General features: G+C 42.9%; 1 protein-coding gene across 5 annotated transcripts in view; it reads right to left on the reverse strand.

The window, feature by feature from the left end:
* Positions 1-17,126, reverse strand: part of TJP1 (tight junction protein 1) — a 330,363-nt gene that overhangs the window by 104,831 nt on the left and 208,406 nt on the right. Inside the window, exon 1 of one of the 5 annotated variants that reach the window (XM_066592511.1) lies at positions 10,514-10,660. The exons of the other annotated variants lie outside the window; for them this stretch is intronic. The gene's annotated coding sequence lies outside the window, so the exon portion shown is untranslated. Of the gene's footprint in view, positions 1-10,513; positions 10,661-17,126 lie in introns of those variants that run through there. 5 annotated transcript variants of the gene reach the window in all.

Consider the following 17,126-nt stretch of genomic DNA (forward strand, 5'->3'; position numbering starts at 1 on the left):
GGATGAAATCAAAGGCATTTGTTAAAATCCAATACACTTTTTCATTTTATGGAATCATTTCTTACACCCCATTTCTACCATAGACCACCAGGAAATCAAATGCTAACCAGCAGACCACCAGAGCTGTTGTCATTAGCCCTTTTTTGCCATATTGTAGTCTGAACTTAGGTGTGACTAATAGTTAAACCAAAAAGTACAGAAATTATTAAACATTCACTACGTAAGGCTAATTATCATCTGACTTAGTTTTAAAAGCAGCTGCCACAGTCCACTAAGTGCTACAATGTGATTTACATGCCACGGTCATGTGACTTTTTCCTAAATACAACTAGTATTTTCTTTGCTCTGAAAGAAAGATGTAGAGAGAAAACAGTGGGAAATGAACTGAAGTCGCATACAAATCACATGAGCTTTGCATGTAATCTTACCAGCATTGGAACCCTCAAGCAGCTTGTTTTGCCAGCAAGATGTAAAAGTAAGAAGGCTTAAAATATAATTTGGTGTAGTGAAAAAATAATTATGGTGTGTTTATAAACCCCATTCAAATGTGTGAAACACTTGCCGAAAATGTCTACAAGTCTGCCACATGTGAATATATGCTACAGGAATGTTCGGTTATGTCACGCAGTGTTATGAAATCCCATCCAATGGGCCATGTGAAGTTTAATGAGGGACAATTCCAGTGTTGACTGAAAGTGTGCCTTTTACTAGAGTTTGCTGCAGAGGCATTTAAAGGCTATGACGATCTTAGACATGGAGAAAATGATTCTGGTATGTCAGTGCAACCTTTTTAGCTCAAGGTAACCACTTGGTTTCAGGCTGCAATCTTCATGCCTCCTTTCATGTATCTAACCCATTAGGGCGCCTTCACATGGGCAGAATTATTCTACCAAGAAAATTCTACACAAAAATCTGCGCAGCCACCATGCAGATTTTGAAGTGGAATTGTAAATTTGCTGCATCCTGGTAGAATAATTCTACTGATATCAAAGACAGTTTATGCATTTTGTAATCTGCTCATAGTTTCAGACTTTTTTCCTCCTCCAGGCTCCTCTCTTCTTCTTCCCTACTACTTGCATTAATAACCCTATTCCATATCACTACCATTAAAGGAGTTGTCCAGCTACTGGACAACACATTTCAATAGGACCCATGTATGAAAATAATAAACGGCTATATTTACCAATCTTCGTCCGCCGGGATCCAGTGCTGCAGCCCGCTGCGGTCCTCGGTTTTGTTGTGACAGAATATGTCACAGGAAATCACGTGACTGCTGCAGCGTCACTTTCTTGACCTCCTATCATCAGGATGTGAGTAACCAGACAAGCCCTTTAAGTCCCTCTCTCTGGCCATCATCACTCAGCTTGATATCTCCATCTCAGTTTGTGGTACCACCATCATTCCTTTCGGCTGCACCACTTCTATGGAATGCAGTACCACAGACAGTCAGGTTAACGCTCACAGCTTTAAGCGAGCCCTAAAAACACATCTTTTTAGGAAGGCCTAGCATGTTCCCGAATCTTAACCTTTCTCCATCTAACTTGGTTCTACACTCTGCCTTGGAAACCCGACTCCTCCTTACCAGTGCACCTCTTATCTGCTTATTCACAAAGAAGGTTGGTGATAGAATACTAGACATATATACATAAAGATGTGAGAATCTATGTTTATACTTCCTTATAGTCTATGAGCTCTTTTGAGCAGAACCCTTGCCCCTATTGTTCAAGCTTCGCATCACTTTAATACTGTGCGCCATGACTCATTTTGTATAGGTTTCCCTTGATTTGTAAAGCACTGCGGAATATATTGGCGCTACATAAAGATTATTATTTCATGTGGCCCTGTCCCTCTTACTACGGTATTACATACTGAATGTAAGGTCTGTGGGTCCAGAATGCTGCTGCCTTCAATAGCAGTCTTGTATTAGGAGTACAGCTTTGTTTCTGGATTGATTTCTCCTTCTGCAGCACCAGATCTCTTGCGTTGACAGATACCGATGCTCCTCTTTACAAGACTGCATTGTGTGTGCTTTCATCCCTATCTACACTAATACACTTTAGTTTGTATGATCTACCTTCCCTGGATGCATTTTACCTTCTCTCTGGTAAACCATGTACTCCCTCCTGTTGCAATTTCTAAATCCAAGGCTACAAAGATCGTTGTGTAGCACTGCAACCTCACCCTGCCATTAAACTTAAAGGGGTTGTCCCGCGCCGAAACGTGTTTTTTGTTTTTTTTAACCCCCCCCCCCCCCCCCCGTTCGGCGCGAGACAACCCCGATGCAGGGGTTAAAAAAACAAACCGCTCAGCGCTTACCTGAATCCCGGCGGTCCGGCGTCTTCATACTTACCTGCTGAAGATGGCCGCCGGGGTCCGCTCCCTCCGTGGACCGCAGCTCTTCTGTGCGGTCCATTGCCGATTCCAGCCTCCTGATTGGCTGGAATCGGCACGTGACGGGGCGGAGCTACACGGAGCCGGCATTCTGCACGAGCGGCTCCATTGAAGACAGGAGAAGACCCGGACTGCGCAAGCGCGGCTAATTTGGCCATCGGAGGGCGAAAATTAGTCGGCACCATGGGAACGAGGACGCTAGCAACGGAGCAGGTAAGTAAAAAACTTTTTATAACTTCTGTATGGCTCATAATTAATGCACAATGTACATTACAAAGTGCATTAATATGGCCATACAGAAGTGTATAACCCCACTTGCTGCCGCGGGACAACCCCTTTAAGGCTGATTTAGACACAACGCTTATCAATTAAAAAATCTTTTGAGCGCTAATCGTTGTGTGCTTTTTACAGCACAAGGTGATCGTTAAGAACGTTGAGCGATCACCTTGCACTGGAACCGCTTGCTTGTCTTCTGCATTCAGCTGTTCCCCGCTCGGAGCGCCCGGCTGTTATACAGCTGAGCGCTCCGAGCGGGGGATGCAGAAGACAAGCGGGGCCGCTTGTCTTCCCCATCCAGCTGTTCTCTGCCTGGAGCGCCCGGCTGTTACACTCCGAGCGGGGGATGAAAAAACACAGCTGGACCACTGTGTTCTTCATACCCAGCTTTCTTCAGGGGGCAGGTTACAGCTGAAACAATAGTATCAGTTGTATCCCTCTGTGAATTTTTGATAACTGATCGCTGATCTTTCAGCACGCTTAAAGATCAGCGTTGGTTTAACGAAAACTGCACGATGTCAGTGCAGATAGGCACAACGATTATCACTCAAAAGATGGCTTGGAGCGATTTTTGAGCGAAAATCGTTGTGTTTAATAGGGCCTTTACTGGAGTCACAGTGCAAGTCACAGATTTTGCAGCAGCAAAATAGTAGTACATTTTTAATAAATACTATTTTGAAAGTTCCTTAAATTTGCACTTAGGAAGCAAATGATTAGTTAAAAAAAAAATAAATCAATGCAAGCGTTTCCATATCCTTCAAAATTCTGACAGCAAACTGACATTTTGTTGCCATACACTCTACCTGTAACAGCGGCAATTTGCAGCTTTGCTAAGGAGTATCTAATAGAATGTTAAACACCCAAATTTCAGGGAATGGAGTTAACTTTTAAGACATTTCAAGCATGAGAAAACTTATGGAGGGCTGTGCATGCACTGCTAGTGTGGAGCAAGTACAGGAAGCAGGGGCGTAACTATAGAGGATGCAGGGGGTGCAGTTGCACTTGGGCCCAGGAGCCTTAGGGGGCCCATAAGGCCTCTCTTCTCCATATAGGAAGCCCAGTACTATGAATAAAGCATAATAGTTGGGGGCCCTGTTACAGGTTTTGCATTGGGGCCCATAAGCTGCAAGTTACGCCTCTGACAGGAAGGGAAGCTGCAAGGCTACAGTCAGTCTACAATTGTGCCCTTGTGGTGTGAATAAAGCCTCAAGTATTGTTTTACTGCGATATTACCTGCAATTAATGATGTCGACTAAGAAAAAATGGCCCAGTTACTGAGAATAGAGCAGTAATTCCACTTGTAGCAGATGCTTTCCAGGCTTTATTATAATCCTTAGAAATATGGATGCAAACGGCTCTGCCTGAGGTAGTCGGTTATAAGATGAAAAGATGGAGGCACGAAACGCTCCGCGCTGTAGACAACTCAGTAGTGTTTTAATCTTTGCTGATTAAAAGCAGCGTCTAAAGCGCTCTGAGTTTTATGATCTGACAGCTCCCGATATTTCAGCTGTGAAGCACTCAGTGCAACAGGGGTACCAGCTTTAATAATGTGCAAGTCTTACCGAGAAGCTTTTTACTCGAGAGCCTTCTCTAAATTCCCAGCTCTCTAATGGTTTCCTGCCTATGTGCGGCATCCTGTACTCACAGTGCCCTCACTCAGAGGACAGAAGGAAAATGTTTAAGAGGGTTTTCTAACCTCTAAGTATCCCTTTTATCATGGCAGCATGAGGACGTTGTCCTGTGCCATGTGTTCATAGTGATGTTAGCACTGTGGCCAGCAATTTACTGCTACAGTGACATGTTAGATTACATTTCAGCATGGTGGTTTGACAACAGGAAGAGCCGTGGAAAACTTTGACCTTAGTTCTCAACTATGTAAAGATTTGGTGACATAATATTCAGCTGTGTAACCTGACACACGCAGTCACATGCATGCAACCTCCTTACAATTGGGAATTGCGCAATGTGCTGGGAAGGCTTTTGCAGCAGAAATGCCGCTGTCACGTGAATGCAACAATTCAATGCATTTTCGAGCTAACAAATTAACCAATACTTATACAACAAAAATTCCTAAGGGCAGAAAATGGGCTAAAATAAAAAAAAATAATCAAAAACACAACAGTATTTACCCATTTAATGAGCCCCTTGGTCTAGCACAGCAACCCCAATTCCTGCTGCTCCATTCCGGGAAGTTCCTGCAGCAGTCCTGTGCAATTCATTCTTTATGTGATGTCTGCAGCCAATTACTAACCTACCAATTATATTCTATTCTCACACACATGACCACTGCAGCCAGTGATTGGCTACAGTGATCACATGAACGATGAGCAACAGGAGCTTCTGTGACCAGACCAATGGGGATTGGGATGACTGGGCATGTCTAGTTTACAGGTGAGTAGGGCATAATTGTTTCATTTATCTCATTGCCTGCCCTTCAGAACAGTCCCTGAAAATCAAACTGATTAGAGCAATGTATAAATATCTAATGTATTTGGAGAGGGCGCAGCTCAGACCGAGCTAGTGATGGCAAGGTTGTTATAGCACAGCAAATGATAGCCACATAGTGCACACAACCAAATATGGCCCCCAGCAGGCAAGATGAGATTTACAGAAAACATGTGCATTATAATGAACCCTAAAAAGTTCTCGATAACTCCAGCATTTTCTTTTAATTAAAGTTTGGTACACAATAAATAAAGGAACATGCAGCATAACTTGGAGTGAATGCAATTGCCTCAGGTCAGGGCAATGAGCCTTTAGTAGCTATGTATTATGGAAGCGATTCAAAGTATGACAATATGCACTAGACAAATACTGTGCAGCCAAACACTCTTAAGACTCCTTTAATATCACTTCCTCACACTCGTAGCTAGATGTAACTCACTGAATTAAAATAAGACTGGAAATATATGGTAATAATACCCAAATTATCCCTAATATTATAACTCACATTGATCAGGTCACCTACCTGTGATCTCTCTTCTGCTAATCACCTTTCACTAAACTCTTCCTTAATCCAAACCTCCCACTCCAATCTCCAAGATTTTCCTCTGAGCTGCACCAGTTATCTGGAATGCGCTATCCTGAACAGGTTAATGTCCAACTCACAAAGTTTTAAGTGTACCCTCAAAATACATCTCTTTAGGGAGGCATACCACATTCCCTAATGTAATTCTTCTCAGCCTTTCTCTCGTCTACATTCCTCCTTAGAATCTGACCGCTTCATCCTTCCGTATTGTCTATATCTCAATGCACTTGACATCTGTACATATATAAATATTGGCTGGTGACCTGGTCTTACAGTTTTATGTGTACCACCCTATTAAAAAGATGGCTGAACCATTGCACAGAACAAGCACTTGTACTTTTTGTGTCACCCCTATTTTCTAACAGTCCTTAAAGGGGTTGTCTCGCGAAACCAAGTGGGGTTATACACTTCTGTATGGCCATATTAATGCACTTTGTAATATACATCGTGCATTAAATATGAGCCATACAGAAGTTATTCACTTACCTGCTCCGTTGCTAGCGTCCCCGTCGCCATGGTTCCGTCTAATTTCGGTGTCTTCTTGCTTTTTTAGACGCGCTTGCGCTGTGCGGTCTTCTCCCTTCGGCTCCGCTCGGCAGCATCGGCGTTTTGGCTCCGCCCCCTTGTACGCGTCATCGCGTAGCTCCGCCCCGTCACGTGGAATCATTGTTCATGATTTATTAGTCCAATGCTCTAGTGTCCTTTTTCATTCATGTTCCCTCTGATTTGGAAAGTGCTGCTGAATATGTCGGCACTACAGAAATAAAGATTAGGCCACCTGCATATGGGCGGATTTGAATTGTAGAATTCACAGTCGGCATCTGCACTGCGGTTCCGCAGCAAATACCGTCAATAGCATGCTATGGAAAACACTTTTTCCTGCACGTTAGCGAAAACCAATTGCGGTTTCCGCAAGTGGAAGAAAAAAAATTGCAGCATGCTCCGTTTTCGTGCGGAGTCTGCATGGACGGCTTCCATTGAAGTCAATGGAAGCTATCCGATTTGTGACCCATCCGCAATGAACATTGCGGACTTGTCGAGGATTCCGTGTCATCGCGTAGCAAGTCAAATAAACATCCGGAAAAAAAATGCACTGTGCATTTCCGACAGTGAGCTGTTGGGTCCGTTCGCAGTACAGATATAGAAGTTAAATTACAGGTACGCGCGGACGACCGCTGTGGTCAGGATCGGATTACTCCGCGGGCTCCTGCATGCGGAATCAGGCTTTGCTGTGTTCTGGCCGCCTTATTATGCAGTTTGAGAATGCCGTGCTACGACTGCTCCATTATTGTTCTTGTGATACTCAAAATGTAACAAGAAAGGTAGAGTAATATGACAAATCTATTGCTCTTTATGATGAACTTCTTGTGCTGTCCATATAAACAACCTATGTAGACTTTCTTTTCACTACCAATTACAAGCAACTGGCCAAGTGTTAGCATATGTGCTTCAGATTCTAAATGGCCAAAGCAGTAATTAGAATGACCAACATCTGAGTTGTCCCACCATAGCAACTTGCCAACTATGAGGACAGGTGATAAGTATCTGATCACTGAGGGTCTCACCTCTGAGACCACCACAAGTACAAGGGTCATGAGTCGTCACACCTATATGAATGGATTAGCGGGCATGTGTGCACCCTACCTCTCCATTCATCTCCACGGGACGTCCAAACACAGCGGAGTACAGTGACTGTACTACGGTCTTACAATTTATGTTCATCCCTACAAGGACCTTCAGGTTATGTTCACAGCTAGCTGCAAAGTTTTCACAGTGGAAAATTTAGTAGCAAAATCCACAGCACTTCTGCAAATCGATGTGGAATTTGACTAGAAATCATCTGCGTATCCCGGCACACGGCGGCCTCTAAACTAAGTGAAACTCTTGGAACAGGAGTCATCAAGTGATGCAAGTAGTAAACAAAAGCTATGGCAACAAGAGTCATGATAAATGAAACCAATAAATGTCAGAATACTCAGAGTATTACGTAAATGTACACTTGTGATGACAAGTTGTAGGAGTATCTCTCTACTTAATTACTACAGATTTGGCTTTATTATGTGTTGTGCTACACCTATGACACTTGACAGGAAATGACTAAACAGGCTTAAGTACCACGCAATATCAGCGTTTAGGATCAAATAATGAAGAGTCCTCAGAATGAAATGTAACTATAATCCAATCTACAATGCAGCCATCATTTCAGCTTAAGGGTGATTATTGTTCACAAAAATCATTGGATTGTGCAAATTTGAATGATAATCATTCAATGTAAACATGGCTAACGATTGAACCGCAATCGTTTATATTCACTGGTACAGTGAATGAACGACTGAATGATCAAGCGAATGAAATGTAAATGATTTATCTACATATATGAACTGGCAGCACGAGCGACCTCTGTCATCATTCGCTCATGCGAGCAAGTTCTCGCTCTCTGTAAAAACCATACATTTTAAATACTAATCAATCCTAGTCAGTCAGAACTAAATAACTGTGACTGCAGGGGCGTAGCTAAAGGCTCATGGGCCCAGGTGCAAAAGTTTATCTTGGGGCCCCCCAACTTCTCTTAACCCTGTGACTGTACTGAAAACTTATGCTCTGTGTACTGCTCTTACACCTATAGTATTCCAGAAAAACGTACGTACAGCTGTATATCCTGAAAACTAGCAACACATATTCTCTATAAAATATTAGCAAAGCTATATCTCTTGAGTTTTTTTTATAGATAGGCATAGTGGACAGTGGAGAAACCACATTGATGGAATCAGGGCAAATTGACACATAGAGGTTACTGGACAGGACAAAAATGCTTCAATACAACCATTTGTGCAGAAGCTGACCCAATATTAAATGGTTGTACCACAATTGCAAGTTATCCCCTGTCCACAGGAGAGGGGATAACTTGCTGATCAGTAGGGGTCTCATCATTGAAACCCCCATCCATCTCAAGAATGAGACTCACATGTCCTGCTCTCCTGTGACTGCTAGGATTCATGAACACTTTATGCAAAAAGATCGCTAAATCTCTCAATCTTTCTGTCGTTTGAAAGATTATCTTATGCCTGTAAATGGGCCTTAAAGGAAACTAGTCAAAGGATTTAGGGCTTCGGTAGTGATGTTATTATAGTAGTATACAGCATGCACCCTTATATATGCCAAAACAACCCTGATAAAATCAAACGCAATTCATAAATGTAGCTCTGTTTTGATTTATTTAGTAAACATACAGCTCTATTTACCGCAAACACCTAAGGCTACTTGTATTCAGACACCTTTTCCATCCGATAAATTGGTCCAAAAATCGGACAGAAATGTGCACACAGGCTTACTTTCTTTTAACTCGGACTCAGGCCTCCTTCCCACGAACGGATTTACGCCGCGTAAATCCGCGGCAAAAATCCGCTGCGTTGCCCCCTGCTATTAGGTTCTATTGAACCTAATAGCACAATGCTCACGATGCGTAATTCCACCGCGGAATTACGCACCGTGAAATCTCCCGTTCTCACCCGCAGCATGTTCTATTTGCCGCGGGTGTACGCGCTGACGGCTTCCATTGCAGTCAATGGAAGCCGTCTGTTCACGCTATCTCCAGCTGCAACCAGCGGAAGATAGCGTGAAAAAACGCTTCCCCACCTACCGCCGCGCGTCATATGACGCGGCCGGCGCGTCACGTGACACGGCCGGCCGCGTCATGTGACGCGGTGGGTGTGTCACATGACGCGACGGCGGTGGGCGGGGAAGCGTCTTCACGCTATCTTCCGCTCGTAAGTATGGGGTCTCTGGGGGGCGCCGTGACGGGTTTCACTGCGGAATATTACGCGGCGGAGCCCGTCACGCTCGTGGGAAGGAGGCCTTATAGTCCAAGTAAAAAAAAAAAAAAGGGGGGAAATAAACTGAGTCTGGCATTGCCAACGCTGTGCTTCATATGATTTTCTCCAGCGCACAGTGCGTGGCGCACCTAATACATAAAGAATCGCAGGCCTCTTCATGTATTCAGCACATCCCAGCATCCATATGTGCATTCTCAGAAATGTATGTCAGGTCTGACCTGGTGTTAATTATACATCAATCTGTCAGTCCAGTGGCCATGCATACCCCCTTCTGACAAGCTCTACACATGTTTTGGAAAAGTGACAGGGCTGGCACAAAAGGGAGAAAAGTCGCAAATGTTTGCGCAAGTATCCGTTTGGACAAACATTTGTCATTTTTTTAAAGCCATAAAATGGTATAAAACACTTTGTAAATATAGTTTTTAAGCAACATTTTAACAACTCAGGAATTTAAAACAAGGCATAAGACTACAATATCCAAGCGAAAGACGAATGTGGTTTCTCAGTGGAATTTGTCAGGCGCCAAAGCCCTTATCACCAGTCTATATTTGAATTTCTGGATGCCAATGACATTAACCATTGCCTAGGCACACATATTTTCCACATTCTTACCAGGATTGGTCTCCTACGGGTATCCTAAAGTTGTGAAAGAAGTGTCTCTTCTTTACTAGAGCACACTGAGCCATCAAACAACATAAACACAACTATTAATTATTGATAGGAAGCAGAAGAGCAACAACAGTAGCTTTAAAAGGTCTCTTATATAGAGTTATGGTCCCAATATCCACAAGAGCTGGCAGCTACGCGTGTGCCATCCACCTCAGTACATTTCTACTTGATGTTAAACAGTCATAGAGAACAGATTTGTATTAATACACTTAGACAGTTTAAGCATTGACTGTTTATCTATCCAAGTTGTGTAAACGTAGAGCAGAAAGCAAGGAGTGTTCACTCTTATCGCTCAGCGTTTAGTAGGTGTACATACCAGAATGCGGCCTCACATCGAAACTGCATAGTTTCACTCAGTACAGGAACACCAGACTATCCAGTAAGAGAAAGTAAGGAGATTACACACAAGTCCGCCTGCACTGCAATGCAGGAATGCTTCAAGGAGGAAACTGGCAGACAAGATGTACAAATAATATCTGCAACATACAAACCTGTTACACTCTCATACTCCACCCCTACTTTCAGGTAATCAGATCGTTACTCAGAGCCCAGATGAAGCAAGTTACAGTCCCACCCACACACACACCTGTATTTCAGGTAGCTCAAGTAGTAACTGCTTCCACCCAGGCATCATTAAATTATCACAAATTAGTGGATGTATTATTCTTTAGAAATGCACACCAACAACAGTTTAACTACACTACTATATACAATATTCAATGTATGCAAGATTTCACAAATGAGTATGTGCAGCTCGGTAGTTGACTTGCAAAGTCAGGAACTTGCTAATACATTACATTTGGAAAGTTTTTAGACCCTTTAACTTTTTTTTTACATTTGTTATGCTGTGGCTTTTTTTGTAAATTGAAAAAAAAAAGTTTTCCCCCATTATTCTGTACCAGAGCTGGTTCTGCAGACAAAGGGCATTACAGTTTTGGAGAAATGAAGCTAATTCTACTTCAAACGGCTGTAGCTGCGGTTCTGTCAGCTCTACCAACATGTTTTTGATACCATTTTAAACCAAAGATTGATTAAAAAAACATCAAAAGCATGTTTGTAGCGCTTACAGAATCAGAGGTACGGCCGTTTGAAGTGGGGTTGGGAATACTGAATTTACAGTTGACATATCTGTGTGCAGAGCCAAGCAAGGGAAGCAGGGACCATCTGTGATTCTCAGGGAAGGGGTGACATGGACATTCTTTTTAAGTTATCGCCCCTCTTATCAATCAGAGAACATATTTGCTCTCTGTCACATATAGGAGTCTTTTCCCCCAGAAAAAGAGTGAAAAGATAAGCACTTGCTCATCTGATCACTTCTCTATGCAGATTAAACAATAATTTACATATAGAAAAAAAACCTACACATAATTTGTATCGCCACACCGGTAATAACCCCTGATATAAAATCTTACATTATTTATGCAGTACGGTTAAAGGGGTTCTGACACGAATAATGTTTTTATGGTTTACCAGCCATTGTTCCCTGGTCTGCCTAATGGACACAGGGAACCCACGATTTATGGCTGTTAAAGCATAAAAACCTAATACTTACCTTGTGTTCTGTTGTTGTTGTCCTCATCAGGGGGTCATCTCCCAGCAGGCAGTCTTCTTCCTCTTCTTCCTCCGACGAGCCACCCCCCTCCAGGATTGCGCACATGTGCAGTGGAGAGGTGCCCTCTGACAGGAGTTAGGACGGGCTGCGTCTCCACTGCGCATGCGCAGAATCTCGTAGTTCAGCCAGGATAGACGGGCCGCCCACAGCAAGCACTGCTTGTGACGTGCTTGCTGTGGGCGGCCCTTCCGTTCACCTCGGAAGTGGGTGACAGATGGAGCACAGCAGTAAGCGGTCATTTTGACCGCTCCTGCTTTGCTTCTACAAGCCACAGATAAAGAAGCCGGATGGAGGGGACATGCCTGGCAATCGGTCCTGGCCAGGCAAGGTGAGTATAATTTTTTTTTTCATGTCAGAACCCCTTTAATTCTATTAAAAGAAAATGCAAATGCCACAAAATATCTATTTTCTGTTCATCTCGCTTCCCCAGAACAAGAATAAAAAGCAAGTAAAAAGTCGTTTACACCTCAAAGTGCTACCAACAAAAACTACAAGTCATCCTGTCAAAAACAAGCCCCCACACAGCTCTGTATGCTTGGTCACTAAGGGGTTATGCGGAAACATTTGTTTTGAATAAGATATTCATTCTGCTATATTAAAATAAAAAGAAATACTCATTTTCTCCACTTTTATTCTGCTGCTGTTTCGCTGGCAGACTCCTTTGGCCTGGACTTCTGGGTGCAGAGCACCGATGTCACTAACACCAGGTGATGTGACTTTTGTAGCTAATCATTGGAAGAATAGAGTCGGTGAGTGACTGCAGTAGTTACATGGCCCAGATGTTGGTGACTTTATCGCCGACTCCTTGCATCTGGGGGGAAGGCACCAAACTGATAACTTGCCCCCGGCGAGGGAAAGTCTAGTTATAGACTCACAGGCCACCTGTGACTCACATACACCTTTCTGGAGTGCGACAATGTACTACTGATAAATGGGAGACCCATAGATGGCTACACAGTGCGCCCTTACTACTTGCCCATTTCTGCCCGTGAGCTATGTGCCACTCTTCTCTCTGTACACTACATGTGAGCAGCCACACACAGACCAGCATTTCTATGCCAGGATGGTTGGAGGCCGTACAGAATGGTATCACAGGCCATGTCTGACTCTAGAGGATATCCTTAAATCATGATCTGTTGGGACCTCTTTAGAACTAGAGTTGAGAAACACTGATCTAATGTTCAAATGGTTTAATTGCATGCAGAACAGATTCCTTAACAAGTTGTATTGGCTTTCTATGAAATTTTCACCATGTGAGATAAGGAGAACCATTTCCAAAACAAGCTTCTCTGCTATTAGGCAGCCTGCACATGGGCACACACGGGTTCAGCAAAGGGAATTCTGCACGGAATCTACCTGTGCTCCCTGCTAATGACCCTGCGTACCTGTCTTTTCTGTACTGCGGGTGGGGCGCACATGAACTGTACAGATTAGGATTCCAGGGCTTTTCCACAATGATAATTGTGGAAGGGCCGCGGATCGGACGGCTTCCATTGATTTCAAAGCTTCAAAGCTCTCAAATAGAGCAAACTGTGATTCTTCATCCGCGAGTGGAAACCGGAATTGGTTTCTGCTCGTATGCATGAAAAATCACTTTTCCATTGTATGCCATGGACAGACATTGCTGCGGAATCCTCTGGCAGACACCCCCCGCAGATTCCGCAGTAAAAATTCACCTGTGTACATGAGCCCTAAAATATTCAAGGTTTGTGTTACTTTAGGCATTTTCCAATAGACTTCTCAATGGAAAAAAACACCTGAAAATAACGTAAGTGTGCCATATATGTAAAAACAGGCTGCAAAAAATGCTAGCAAAAAACATAAAATTATGGCAATTTTTACAAGCTAGAAAAAAAAGTGTGAAGGAAGGCAACTGACACAGGATAGCATCTGATGAGGGTTATAACATCTGCAGGCTATAACGGACTTAGAATTAGTGTAAATAAGATTAAAAACACTTGATTTGAATAGTGTGGGCAGAATTTAGAATTCAAACTCTTGTGCCAAGTGTTGGCAGTGGGATGAATGGCTGTGCTGCTGCTGCAGAACTCCAGGTTTGCATATTAAGCATTTAAGAGTGCAGCAGTTTTTCAGCTCAGCATTTTTTATATACTGTGATCAACTGAATAACACATTTTTAGAGTTAATTTATTTTAGCTTTTTGAAATGCTATGGGGAAGATTTCTTCACACACACTCTTTAGTGGAGAAGAAAGCCAGCAATGCTTTAAACCTCTACTGCGGATGGGGTTTTAGGGGCATTGTTTGGGTAGCACTTTTTAAAATGCACTTTTTTTACATGCATTTATTTCTGGAAGATTTTTCTCTATGTAAGAATAGAAGAAGAAAAATAATAATAATCTTTATTTGTATAGCGCCAACATATTCCACAGCACTTACATAGACAGGGGGGATACAGAAAGACAAAAGTACAAACATTACAGAACCACGGTTACATAGTAATCAATTACATAGAAAAAACCTCCAAACCTACGGCCTGCTGCAACGGTAAAGAAAATGCCAATGACCTGAGGAAAAGCGTGACGAGTGACGGGATAGACACCACTAAAAAAACCTTGAACTCTTCAGAATTGCCCTAGTGACCTACAGTTAACATCTGGCCATCTGGTTCTTGGTGCAAAAAAATACTCACAAAAACACTATGTGTCAAACACTCCCATCACAAGTTTTTTCTGTGCAAAATAGCAGCACTCTTCAAGCTGTCACAGGCATTGCTTCATCTGCTTTTTTGCATAAATAACGTGGTATCCTGATATTATCTGAAGATCGACAAGGGATTTTGAAACCTACTACAAACTGTGGGTTTTTGGCAGTGGCATTTTTTTTTTCACGTTTGGTGTTTTTTTATTTATTTTTTAATCATAATGGTATGGCGTTTTTCTGGCTTTTCCTGTAGTCTTATTTGTAGGGAATAAATGACTAACAAAAAAAGGGTACCTAAAAATGGCAAAAAAAAACTATAAAAATGGTAGACATCATTAAAAAACACATGCAATTTTTTATCCAGTGTTATTTTTCCCAACAAAAAAGGTCAGAAAAAACGACTACATGTAGTTTTAGGTCGCCTTTACATGTGGTGGAAATTCCACATTCCGCAGTACAAGCCATGTGGGGGAGTTTTCTAAAATCTCCTTGACATGCAGAGGAAAATCTCTGTAACAAAACAGCAAGAGTTTTTGTAAAACTCTGTGGATTCTAAATGTTGAATCTATATTTATGGTGCAGATTTAGGACGAGCGTAGGCATATTTGTGTTCGCACGTCTGTGGCGTATAATCGCCAGAAAGGATGTTTTCCAGCAATCACGGCCAAAGCTAGTAAGCGTATTCTCACTTGTTCATACTTTCAGAACGATCTTTTTGGCCATCGTATATGTGTCGGCACGTATTTCGGTCGTGTATGTTCTATTTTTAGCAGGTCGCCGTTTTTACGCGCCGTATAATCGCTCATGTGAACGAATACAATGAAAACCAATGGCTCAGATGGTCACGTATATACAGTCGGGCATAAAAACGCGCCATATATGCACTCGTGTGAATGAGCCCTTATGCTGTGGATTCGAACCCCTAAAATACAAGGGTTAAAATCCAAAGCATTTCCTTCGGTAATTCCAAGGTCAAATATGTGCCATTTAGGTGTGGATTTGGCCACTTCAGATTTGATGTTTATTTGCCGGGGAAAGCCCACAACAGATACTCTAAATGTGAAGGTACCCTTAGGCTGGGTTCACACAGGGTGGAATTGCCACGGAATGTCCGGGCAGTCTTAAGCCCAAGGCTAAGCAGCAAAGTGGACAAGATTTGCAAAAATCTCGTAAACACACTGCAGACAGTCTGTTGCGGCCATGGCGCGCTGAAACTGACATGATACGCAGCATTCAAAGCCGCGGCATGTCAATTGTATCGCCGTTTCCGCTGTGGGCTCCTCCCTATGGGGAGAGATGGCCGTAGCGGAATAAGCCAGTTTTAAAACCCACAGGTCTTCAGCTGTGGAAATCTAGTGAAATTTCCATGCGGTCATGTTGCAGACATTCCGCAAGATTTCCGCCCCGTGTGAACCCAGCCTTATAGTTCTTTTATGGTGGTTTCAGGCAGCACTTTTTGAAAGAACGCCACTGCAGTTTTTCATGCAGTTTTTTTGCCCAAGCCAGAAGTGGATCCAGCAGGAAGAAATCTAAGTCCCTCCTTTATATTTCCCATTCTTTTTGAATGTACTTCTGGATTTGGCATAAAAACCTGCCACAAAATTATATCATTATCCCAAAAAACACTGAGCCTCTTTTATCAAAACCATAAAAAAAGAGTAGCTGTCTTTGTTGCCCCATAGCAAGCAATCAGAGCAGCTTTCATTTAATTAACGGATCTGGTAAAACGAAAACTGCGTTGTGATTGGTTACTATGAGAACAAAGACAGTTTCTGCTGTAGGCTGTATTTACATGAGCGAGTGTATATAGGTCAGAGAAAAGTGAACCTATATCACCCTCGTTTACCTACGATTTTAAACAGTATTATCAAGTGTCTACAATGCATTTTGTGTGCAAAACACCTGATATGCATCAGATTTACTTTACTTTTAAGTTCTTCATGAATGATTCCAATAGTTAAAATGTTAAGAAACGCATTGCACACATGGCATGCAGGTGCGATGCAGTTTTCTTCAAGATCCCATAGGAAGGAATGGGCAATTCTTACAATAGAATCACCCAAAAATAGGAAAAATTGCGATTTTTCATTCTTGCACTATTGCTGCAATCGCTGATGTAAATTACCCCACTGAAAATAATGAATTTTTTAAATGTGTGAGTTCCATGTGTCTCACAAGCCACAGAACTCAGATTATTTGCGCTTGCATAAAACCAGCCTACAGCTGGATTCATATGGGTGTATATCAGCCGGGTTTACACGCCTGGCCGATATACGCTGCCCATCTGATGCATTGGTTTACAATGTATCAGTGCACATGGGTTTATTTCCGTGGCGTAAAAGCGCCCGGCTGACTAACATAGTGCATTTTGGCCAGGTGCTTTTATTCCGGCGGCTGCATAGGCTCCCATGGGAGGCAATGACAGCGGCCGGGGAAGGGAGGTGGGAGGGAGTTTAGCAGCGTGACTGCTAAACTCCCACCCCCTTCCCAGCTCCTCTCCGCCCTTTGCCGCTGTTTGCAGAAGCTAGTGTGCTAAGCTCCCACCCCCTCTCCGCCCCTTGGCGCAGGGAGAGGGAAGGAGGAGACCCGCCGAACACCATTGCAGCCTCGGTGTTAGATTTGTGCACCGTTCATGCGTTTTTACATCGCCGGCA

This window comes from Eleutherodactylus coqui, chromosome 2 (assembly GCF_035609145.1).
Source record: "Eleutherodactylus coqui strain aEleCoq1 chromosome 2, aEleCoq1.hap1, whole genome shotgun sequence".
Taxonomy (NCBI): Eukaryota; Metazoa; Chordata; class Amphibia; order Anura; family Eleutherodactylidae; genus Eleutherodactylus; species Eleutherodactylus coqui.